An 11,878-nucleotide genomic window follows, 5' to 3' on the forward strand; every position below is an offset into this window, starting at 1 on the left:
CACTGTCTCCACCATTCAAGCGGTGCGCTGGCCGAGAGCACTGCCCGCTGCACCGTCGGTAGAACACGCCTCCTCGTCACATTTAAGCACCTCCATTAAACCTGTGTGGAAGCCGAGAAACCTACTCCGGCCACACGTCCGTCCACGAGCGGGCGACATTAAACACAACGTCGAACAAGCTCCTCCCGTCCACCCGCTATTAAAGGAGGCCAGATGCCAGGCAAGAATCGCACCACTCCGCCACTCCCCATCTCCTCCTTCCACCCTTTAGATGGCATCCGACGAGCAAGAAGAGTAGTTCTCCAGCATAAAAGCTGGCTAGGTGACCCACCGAGCCCGCCCGATACAAGCGAGGCAGCTCGTTGCTCCACCTCCCTCGCCCAGCTCGACGCAGCAAGATGTCGCTCCAAGCCAGCAACACCGTGGCACGGGCATCGTCGTTGTCATGGACGACACCGCGCCGTACCACGCCTCCCGTGCTTGCGACAGTGCCATTGGCCGTCAACGCACGCGTAACTGCGCCTTGCCAGCAGAGAAAGAAACCGTCTGCGCAGAGATCGACGAGTTAGTGGCCAGCGCATCCACTGCCAGCATCGAGGGAAAGTAGAACACGGGAGGCCGCCGCCGCTTGGGTCCCAGGAAGGCCACCGTCGGTGCGTCGCCCGTTTGTACAGCCGGTGACCTATCCTGTCTTTATCTCAGACCATCGCCGACCCCCGCCTGGGCTCCACGGAAGCGGATGAGCCTCCCTTCCCCTTCGGCTGAAGCACCCTCTTTGCCACTCCGATGAGCGACACAGCTGGATATAGGGAAGATACGGGGGAAGAATATACCTCCGGGGCTCCCGACAGTCTGATGAGCGGGCTGCCGGACATGGGGAAGACAAAGGAATCCGTTGCGGCCGGCCGTAGGCTAGTGTAGTGTATTCGTGTCGTGGAAGTGGAGCTCCGCGCGATCGTACATGCACATACTTTTACCTTTTTAGTTAAAATATGTCCAAGATATAAATGTTTTCATTCGGTTTGTATGAAATCCGGCGTGTTTGCACGAATTTCATTCGGTTGGTTAGGAATGGTGTTGAAATGTATGCGGGCAGCATTGGATGGCTGCCTCCCGAATCCGTGTCCGCGGACGATCCGTCCGCAGACATGGATGCGATAGGAAATTTACGGATCGCCGTTGGAGATGCGCTAACCACCCTTTTCTCTATTTATGTTTTCTCCGTTTCAAGCTTTATAAAAAGACACAGAATTCATGTATGAATCATGAAAAATGTTCCGAGCTCCTTGATGTGCATGTTGCTACCCCGGTTCATTTTAGTTTATGACAAGAAAGCGTTGCACAATTCTATACTCCAGTTCATTTTCACCATCTACCAAAGATTTAGCAGTTCCAGGACAATGGTACCAACAAACTATACTGCAAAAGGTGGAGTTTGTTGTCGCTCATTATTACTCTGATTTAGTGCCATTGATTGAACAATTATGGATGTGGTACCTTGTGGCATACTTATGACAACAAGAGATACACTACCGGTGGTGGTGGTGGTGGTGGTGGCTGGTGGGACGAAAGCTGAAAGACCAGATTTATACTACCCGTTTAGGCGTTTACCGGAAATGAAGTCAAATCCATCAATAGTTGAAAGGAAAAAACAGGAAGCGTCGTCCAGCTCAACGCACCACTAGAAAGCCCAGCGTTTTGTGATCGATCGATGTACGCACATGGAATTAGTGATGTAGTACTTCCATTCCTAAATATAAGATGTTTGGGCAGTTTAAATTTCCCAAACGTCTTATATTTAAAAACAACGAGAGATACACTACCGCACCGGCGGTGGTGGGACGGAAGCTGAAAGACCAGCCTACTGGAAATGAAGTCAAGATCCAGAAAAAAAGCTAAAAGGAAACGCTCTACATTCAAGATCTCCTAGGAGCATAGGATGCTGGGCGGGCTAGGAGGGTTCTTCAAGCTCTCTATTCAAGAGAAAAACTAAAAGTTAAGTATCGGTTGTTAGCTTGTGTATGAAGCCTAGCTAGGAGAGAGGCTACTTTTCATATCTCCTCCTTCCTCGTGAGCACAAAATTAAACAAGGAGAGGTTTCTTGGTCCAATGGCAATGACACGACAAGAGGAGTATGACACAAGCTACTACCTTAGCTTACACATGAACCAAAGAGGGCACGCATAACAAACCGGTAGCGACCTAGAGATATGGGAGATGTGCAAGGATACCATGAATTTAATACGGTGGCAAACGTGGGTGTGAAATAAGCAATGATGCTGTTTTCCACTCTCATCTTTCCTCGCAGGTGTTGCTTGTGCGGCGGTGCTGCGGGCTCGTTCTGGCTCCGAGTTGTGCCGGCGTCGAATTCGGCGATCCTCCATGGTGTTGCATGATTGTGATGTCTTTCTGCTTAGTTCGGTGTGGTCCTCTGTTGATGAATACGAATGGAGCCACGGCTCGGTCTCCAAGTGGCTAGGCTCCTATCCGGGATCTCTTGAGGTAGCGAGGAATAAGACTATGGATGAAATCTTTGATTCGATGAGGGTTACCGATGATGTTGGTGCTTGAGGGTGTATTTCTCCTCCTTGAAGGCACTTTGAAGAGTCCTTCCTCAACATTGGACCATGCGAGAAACGTTGGAGGCTGTTGGCATGGCTGGATCATTACCCACAATTCGGTGGGGCGGTCTAGAAAGGGTCTGGGCGGAATCTTTGTGGCCGATGCTGGTCGTTGACGACGCCAATAGTTGTCATTCTTCTTCGTGAAGACGTCTCCGAAGTTCTTGCTCTCAATCACTCTCGATAGTGGTGGCCGGTTTAGGTTTTCATAGGTGTTGTGTTTTTTCTCCTCTGTCTTTTTTTATGGTGTGGTTTTCGACCTAGTTTTCCTTATAGACCGGATCACACTGTGCAGTATCTACTTTTTTATCTATATGAAATATGTAGGAGCACTGCTTTCTAACGAGGTTCCGTAAAAAATATCCCCATATACTCTGGGGTTGAAAGATTTCCATTAGATGTTTTGTTGTATTTTATACAAAGAGGTTAATTAGTTAGCTTTGTAGGATTATTATTTTAGTCTGAAAAGAGGTTTTTGCCTCATCAAAGGAACACGTGTTACCATTTTTCTTGATAGCTTTATCACACTCTAGTTTCATGGCAAAAGGTTTTTATTTGTTTGTGTTTTGCTTGTACCGTTCTAATAATTGTTGTTGTGACTGCGCCTTTTTGTTTGTCCTTTTGTGTAGTGTGATGTAGAACTTTGTCCGGTCTGTTAGTATTGCGTCAATGGTCGGTTTCATCGGTTTTTGCCCAATTTTTCAGAAATTAACTGGGCAGTGTTTTTCTTCTTAATCATTGAGGCAAATCTTTTCCTCTATTTTCAAAAAAGAACTTTGTTTTGCACATATGTGTGCATGTAATATTACAATTATATGCACTGCTACCATATTTTTTTATATAGTACAAATATTTTAATTTATTGTAATCGTACATCAACCTTATCCAAATGTCACTTTATGCCTAAAATGAGAGCACATGGAAAGAAAAACTCGACTTTAAGGAAACCAACCCCGAGGCATTGCTTTTTAGGGCATCTTCAATGCTGTCCAAACTGGACACCATATTTGACCGCGGACATTAATGCGGGAGCCGGCTATCCAACCATAGCCGCATACATTTTAAATTGGATTTCAACTAACCCGATGATTTTCATCAAACATGACGAAATTTATCGAAATTTGGATAGAAAATAGCACAAATTAATCATAAATAGCATGCAAGTATGTCTTGTACAACAATAGTACAAATTCAACGAGATTAACCGGATGATCAATAAGTGTTTCATGGATGGATCATGTTGCCCTACACATACCGCCCCTTGAGTTTTATTCAACAATGTATGTGCGTGAATGGTCTACCCTCTGACCTGTAGTACGTCACGATAGCGCATGCAGGCTACACAATGTGTACAACAACGAATGAATCAATCAACATGTAGAGTAAGAAGAAGCAAAACTTACGATCTCCATGGTTACCGCGTGCAACGCACAATGGTCACATTGCCACCAGCCGGTCAATCGCGCCAAAAACGTCATGACAGAGTTCTGGATGACGTACTATTGGTATGCTAACGACTTGACATTACGTTCATGGATGATGTGCATGTCATAAAGTGCAATGTGCTTTCGCACATAAACAAACCATGCACCCGCTGACAAAGGTCCCCCTTCTACTCCTCCCTACGAAGTCAGCAGATACAGGCAACCACACATCGCACAACAAATCATCCTCCTTCTGTGAGTACCCTGCCATCCTTCTTACTCTAAAAAATGACATGAAGTTTGAAAATATGCTCAATGGCATTTGACCGAACACCTACCGGGCGTGCTGTCCGCCATGGACGACATCGACAGGGGGACAGAAGGTATGTGGTTCTGGATGTATCTTGGGTGAACGACACAGTACTACAAGGCGAGCGGGTGCGTGGGTGGGGGCTGTAGAAGTTCGGCAATGCCTGGGCAGCGGCCAACGAAGTACAAAGGCGGCGGCTGGCGAGTAGGGTGTGGATGCAAAGCAAGGGCGAGCCGGACGGAGTGTGCTACTTCTTGAATTTGCGTTGGTTTTTCCCTTGAAGAGGAAAGGGTGATGCAGCAAAGTAGAGATAAGTATTTCCCTCAGTTAGAGAACCAAGGTATCAATCCAGTAGGAGACAACGTACGAAACACCTAATACCTGCACAAACAATCAAACAACTTGCACCCAACGTGATAAATGGGTTGTCAATCCCTTCATGGTTACTTGCAAAAGTGAGATCTGATAGAGATAGATAAAACTAAACAAATGATAAAGTAAATATTTTTGGGGTTTTTGGTTTATAGATCGAAAAGTAAAAGATTGCAAAATAGTAAATCGGAAACTTATATGATGGAAAATAGACTCGGGAGCCATAGGTTTCACTAGAGGCTTCTCTCAAGATAGCAAATAATACAGTGGATGAACAAATTACTGTCGAGCAATTGATAGAAAAGCGCAAAGTTATGACGATATCTAAGGCAATGATTATGAACTATAGGCATCACGTCCGTGTCAAGTAGACCGAAACAATTCTGCATCTACTACTATTACTCCACACATCGACCGACTCCTGCCTGCATCTAGAGTATTAAGTTCATGAAGAACAAAGTAACGCATTAAGTAAGATGACATGATGTAGAGAAATTAACTCAAGCAATATGATGAAAACCCCATCTTTTTATTCTCAATGGCAACAATACAATAAGTGCCTTGCTGCCCCTACTGCCACCGGTAAAAGACACCGGAAGATTGAACCCAAAGCTAAGCACTTCTCCCATTGCAAGAAAAACCAATCTAGTTGGCCAAACCAAATCGATGGTTCAAAGAGAATTACAAAGATATCAAATCATGCATATAAGAATTCGGAGAAGATTCATAGATAAGCTGATCATAAATCCACAATTCATCGGATCTCGACAAACACACCGCAAAAGAATATTACATCGGATAGATCTCCAAGAACATCGAGGAGAACATGGTATTGAGAATCAAAGAGAGAGAAGAAGCCATCTAGCTACTAGCTATGGACCCGTAGGTCTGTGGTAAACTACTCACGCTTCATCACAAGGGCAATAGAGTTGATGTAGAAGCCCTCCGTGATCGAATCCCCCTCCGGCAGGATGCCGAAAAATGCCCCTAGATGGGATCTCATGGGTACAGAAGGTTGCAGTAGTGGAAAAGTGTTTTCGTGGATGCCTCTGGTGGTTTGGGAATATACATATATATATATAGGTGAAAGAATTATGTCAGAGGAGTCGCGAGGGGCCCACAAGGTAGGGGGCGCGCCCTACCCCCTTGGGTGCGCCCTCCACCCTTGTGGCCGCCTCGTGGCTCCTCTGACTTTAACTCCAAGTCTCATGTGTGTCTTCTGGTCCAAGAATAATCATCGCGAAGGTTTTATTCTGTTTGGACTCCGTTTGGTATTCCTTTTCTGCGAAACTCAAAAACAAGGAAAAAACAAAAACTGGCACTGGGCTCTAGGTTAATAAGTTAGCCCAACAATAATATAAAATAGCATATTAATGCATATAAAACATTCAAAACAGATAATATAATAACATGGAACAATAAAAAATTATAGATACGTTGGAGACGTATCAGAGTGGAAGAAAATGAGACTGGGAGGGAGGATTTGAGTGGGTCTGGGGTGTAGGAGTCCTACGTGGCGGCTATCCAGACTCCCGCAAAGCCCCCTCCCCAGTTTGCTTTCAATTTGCGGGAAAATGGAAATCCAAACCGCTTCGGTATGGATGGTAGAATGGGTTCGTACAACTCGGTCCGAACTGATGCAGGCGTTTTGAGAGTCGATGTTGGAGATACTCTTAGGTCATTGTTCGGGAACGTAGCATGCAATTTCAAAAAAATTCCTACAATCACGCAAGATCTATCTAGGAGATGCATAGCAACAAGAGAGGGAGAGTGTGTCCACGTACCCTCGTAGACCAAAAGCGGAAGCGTTAGTTTAACGCGGTTGATGTAGTCGAACGTCCTCTCGATTCAACCGATCAAGTACCGAACATACGGCACCTCCAATTTCTGCACACGTTCAGCTCGATGACGCCCCTCGAACTCTTGATCCAGTAAAGTGTCAAGGGAGAGTTCCATCAACATGACAGCGTGGTGATGGTGAAGTGATCCACATAGGGCTTCACCTAAGAACTAGGACAATATGACTGGAAGGGTAAACGGTGGAGGGGGGCGCCACACACGGCTTGGAACAATTGATGTGTGTTAGAGCCCCCCTCCCCCGCCCCCGTATATAAAGGAGGGAGAGGGGAGGAGGCCGGCCTAGGGGCGCCCCAAGTGGGAGGAGTACCACTTGGGCTCCTAGTCCAATTCGCCCCCCTTCCTTTTATCGGAGGGGGAAAAGGGGAAGGAGAGGGAGAAGGAGAAGGAAAGGGGGGCGCCGCCCCCTCCCCTAGTCCAATTCGGACTCCTCCCTTGGGGGGGCACCCTTGTGGGCTGGCTTGCCTCCCTCCTATGGCCCATGTGTCCCATATCTCCCCCCCCCGGGGGAGGGGGGGTTACGGTAACCCCCCCGGTACTCCGATACGTACCCGATACATTTCGAAACATTTCTGGTGTCTGAATACTATCGTCCAATATATCAATTTTTACCTCTCGGCCATTTTGAGACTCCTCATCATGTCCATGATCTCATCTGGGACTCCGAACAATCTTCGGTCACCAAAACACATAACTCATAATACAAATCGTCATCGAACGTTAAGCGTGCGGACCCTACGGGTTCGAGAACTATGTAGACATGACCGAGACACCTCTCCGGTCAATAACCAATAGTGGAACCTTGATGCTCATATTGGTTCCTACATATTCTACGAAGATCTTTATCGGTCAAATCGTAATGACAACATACGTCATTCCCTTTGTCATCGGTATGTTACTTGCCCGAGATTCGATCATCTGTATCTTCATACCTAGTTCAATCTCATTACCGACAAGTCTCTTTACTCATTCCGTAATGCATCATCCCGCAACTAACTCATTAGTCACATTGCTTGCAAGGCTTATCATGATGTGCATTACCGAGAGGGCCTAGAGATACCTCTCCGATACTCGGAGTGACAAATCCTAATCTCGATCTATGCCAACCCAACAAACACCTTCGGAGATACCTGTAGAGAATCTTTATAATCACCCAGTTATGTTGTGACGTTTGATAGCACACAGGGTGTTCCTTCGGTATCCGGGAGTTTCATAATCTCATAGTCAAAGGAATATGTATAAGTCATGAAGAAAGCAATAGCAATAAAACTTAACGATCATTATGCTAAGCTAACGGATGGGTCTTGTCCATGACATCATTCTCCTAATGATGTGATTCCGTTCATCAAATGATAACATATGTCAATGGTTATGAAACTTAACCATCTTTGATTAACGAGCTAGTCTAGTAGAGGCATACTAGGGACACCGTGTTTTGTCTATGTATTCACACATGTATCAAGTTTTCGGTTAATACAATTCTAGCATGAATAATAAACATTTATCATGATATAAGGAAATATAAATAACAACTTTATTATTGCCTCTAGGGCATATTTCCTTCAGTCATACCCAAAGGAGACCCTCAAAGCTTTGATACATGCCCGGGCTGTAGTGTCCGGATAGTTTGTGTCAACTTTTGTCACCCAATGGAGACCCCATCGGTCCATGAAGTGGTCCGGACGTCCGTTTTCCAGCAAACCGAAGACAAATGTGGCGGGCTATACCAAGGTCTGGACATCCACTTGAAAAAAGCCACCACGTGGTCCTCCTCCCTTTTCTCTCCTCCTCACATGCATGGCCCCCTTCTCCTCTCTCTCTCTTCCAACCGGACAAATAAGGATTAGTTTTTGAAATGGGTTGGATGAATGTCTCCCACATCATGTTCGCGGATCACATTCGGACATAAAAACAGGCATATACTGGAGCCATTTGCGGGCCAGCTTTGGATATGTCCTTAGATCAAGAAAGCTCTGAAAGCCAGCTCCATCCACTGTAGTGAGACAATTCATGACTTGACATTGCACAAGAAACAAACGCAACGATGGACATGAAAATTAGGGTTCAAACCATAGGTACACCTCGAGAGCTTAATTCCACACTAGAAGCACCTTCTTAGATAAGGCTACATAGTATTATTATTTAAAAAATGAGAAATTGGTACATACTACATAGTATATCATGTCAACCATATTGAATGTTTTCCTAATATACAACTAACTTGATTGGAGAAGACACAAGATAACCCCTCGTACCCCCTCACGCGGCTTCCCCTGGGCGATGCTAGGGGCCCCAAACCCTAAAGCTGCCAGTCTTCCCTCCCCTCCTCACCCGTCGCCGCTGCCGCCGGCGAGGTCTGCGACGGCGGCGGGCCTGGCCGGCGCCAGACGCACTAGAGCAGGTGTTGCATTGCGCGATCCCTAGAAGCGCGGGGGGGGGGGGGACTAGTGGTGGATCCGCGAGCAGCAGGTAGGACTGCGTCCCTAGCCCGTGCGACGGCGACCTGCGATCCATGGCCGGCATGGTGTGCTTCCCCTCCTGCTAGTGGGCTGGACTCTATGCCTGGAGATGGGTGGTGGCGGGCCATGAATCTGGCGCCCCATCTAGATCTGCCGTGGCGTGGCCTTGTCCAATCGGTGACGCATGGAGGGACCAGTGATGGGCGGCTGGAGGCTCTCTGTCGGCGTTCCGCCGATAGCGTTCGTCTTCAGGGCGAGGCTCTGCACGGATCCTGCCAGCTACGAGATCAGGGTGATGCGACTTCAGGTGAAAATCGTTGCGATCATGGCGGATGATGCCGGCGTCTGTGACGCCATTTCCTTCTCAAGGCATCGTCGTTGCAGGTTGCGGCACCATGCTCGGGATGTTTCGTGTGAAACCCTAAATCTGGGTCTCCCGCATCAGACGATGACGGTGTCTTCGATACCGTTCTCCCTCCTGGGGGCATCATTTTGGAGCAGGAGCTGGCTGGAGAAGAGAAGAGGAGGAGCGGTGTTACATCTACCGCAAGGCCAACGACGGGTCTCAGCGGCGTGGCGCAGTGGAGTTTTCGGCGACGGGCGCGTGTGGATGGACACGTGCATGAGGGTGACATTGTCTGGTGTCGTGGTGGCGTCGATGGTGGCATGGCCTAGCAGGGTGCATGCATTGATCGCTTCTGGAGATGGGACGACAGAAGATGGCGGCGGCAAATCCAGAGCGTGCGCATACGGTGCATGTTGCGGTTCAACCAGACCGGGTTGTGCTCTTGGCCCAATGCGGGGCAGCCGCGTGTGACCACCGGATTAGATAGTGCATGTTCATGGGGTTCAAGCACATTATCATGAGTGTAGGCATTACGACTTTGTTCATCAGATAGGTGGCTTCGGGTTTATCCATGTATACATGTTGTCAGACTCTGTTAAATAATAATAAAGATGGTTGCATCTATCGATATCGATATGCAAAGGTCGGGGGTTAATCTCCTTTCCAGAAGAAAACTAACTTGTTTGTGGCAACACAAGAACTAACTTGATCTATCATAGGCGTAAATCAACCTACATAGGTTGACCAAAATGACATCCATTTGTGAGTGAGCTGAGTCTATATATTCAGTTTTATCTCCATTCCCTCACACTTTGCATCAGGGAGACACAAACTAAGACATCATGGAAAGGAGAAAAAAGTAGATCACACGGGGGCTTGTGGCACGCATGGGTGAGGCACCGACCCATTTTCTCTTGGCTCTTGATTTTTAATCTTTTACTGTATACATTTTGAATCAAAAGTTTAAACTATGTTTTTTTTTGCGTATTCGTTTTTTGCGACGAGGGCTTTCAAATAAGACTCATTTTAAATTCACTTCGATGTATAAAAAAAATAAGTTTCAACTGTTGAAACTTGGTATGAACCAACAACAAAATTGCATGTTTCAGAAACTAAAACTTGAAACTTGAGGCCTGTTCGGCATCCCACCGCTCCACACTCCCGCTTCCGGAGCTGGTGGAGTTGAAGTTAAAAATTGCGGAGCGGGGGAACAGGCGCTCCCCGGATTCTCGAATTTCACGGAACAGGGGGTTGCCGAACAGGCCTTTAATGTGCTCTCGTGCGGAATCCAACGACTTCCGGAATTGCAAGACAATCGAAAGGCTGACACAGCTGAACAGGTGCGTGCCTCCGACATGCGTTCCCCTGCGAGTTTCCGCCGACATAAAGCTAACAAAAGTCCAATGCATACCATCCTTTTTAGAAGAAAGACAAACCAATAGTGGGTATGAATAGGTGAGCCCTCAATTTTCAGCTGCGTAATCACATCCCGAAGTTTCACGGAACTGCCTCCACATTCTCTCCTATCCTTTTCCGAAAAGGTTTGGTGTCGCCATTTGGAGGGTCCCCAGTTAATCCTCCGAGAAATGATGGGAGATGAGAAATGGGGTGCGGCGTCTTCTTCTCATGGGGTGGGGGCGCATGCAATGCAAGTGAGGTGAAGCCTCTTTTTCCATGAGCTTTTTATGCGTGTGGTCTTGTCCATTCTGGCTTAATTCCCTTGGGTGGGTTCGTGTCATGCATAACTGCTCAACCAGCGTGTAATCTCATGATGGATGGATTATTTTGTTTATCTTTTGCAACCGGTGTCGTTCGCTACGTACCGTAGCTTCAAAGGCAATTTTTCAACCGGATTGCTGTGATCATACACCGTTTCATTTTCATAGTGTAGCTAGACCAAGTTGGTAAGCGGCGACATATAGCTAATTATCCACATTTCCAATGGAGGTAGACTATCTGCTCGCGAGCTCAAATGCTTCCCGATGAACAATATTTTTTTAAAACAACTATGAATTATTTTGACAAGAAACATTAATGAATATTTTCATGAAGAGAAAACATTTCTAGATGCTATGGTCGAAAAAACAAAATCGATGTTCCAAAAAGACTATTTTGGAAAGCATGTTGGAGTGTTTTTTTTAGAGCACTGGTAATGTTTTTTGTTCATGAAAACTGCACGTATGTAAAACATTCAACAATGTTTATTGCCAAAAAATCAAAGAATTTTTATGATTTATTTTTAAAAAAATCACTGTTCACAAGAAGTGCATTTGAGCTCGGGAGAAGAATGGCACTTTCAGATACGTCAATTCGAAACAAGATAGTTTATCTTTGGTTCAAAGATGGAATTATTTTCCTTTATTATGAGATACTCTACGACGGCACCATGCATCAATGACTTATTTTTAATTTATTGTTTGCAGAAGGCCTCAAATCTATTGATCAAACCAATAGTATAGACATCCTAAAAAATTAAAGAAAAATACATT

This window comes from Triticum urartu, chromosome 4, assembly GCF_003073215.2.
Source record: "Triticum urartu cultivar G1812 chromosome 4, Tu2.1, whole genome shotgun sequence".
NCBI classification, from domain to species: Eukaryota; Viridiplantae; Streptophyta; class Magnoliopsida; order Poales; family Poaceae; genus Triticum; species Triticum urartu.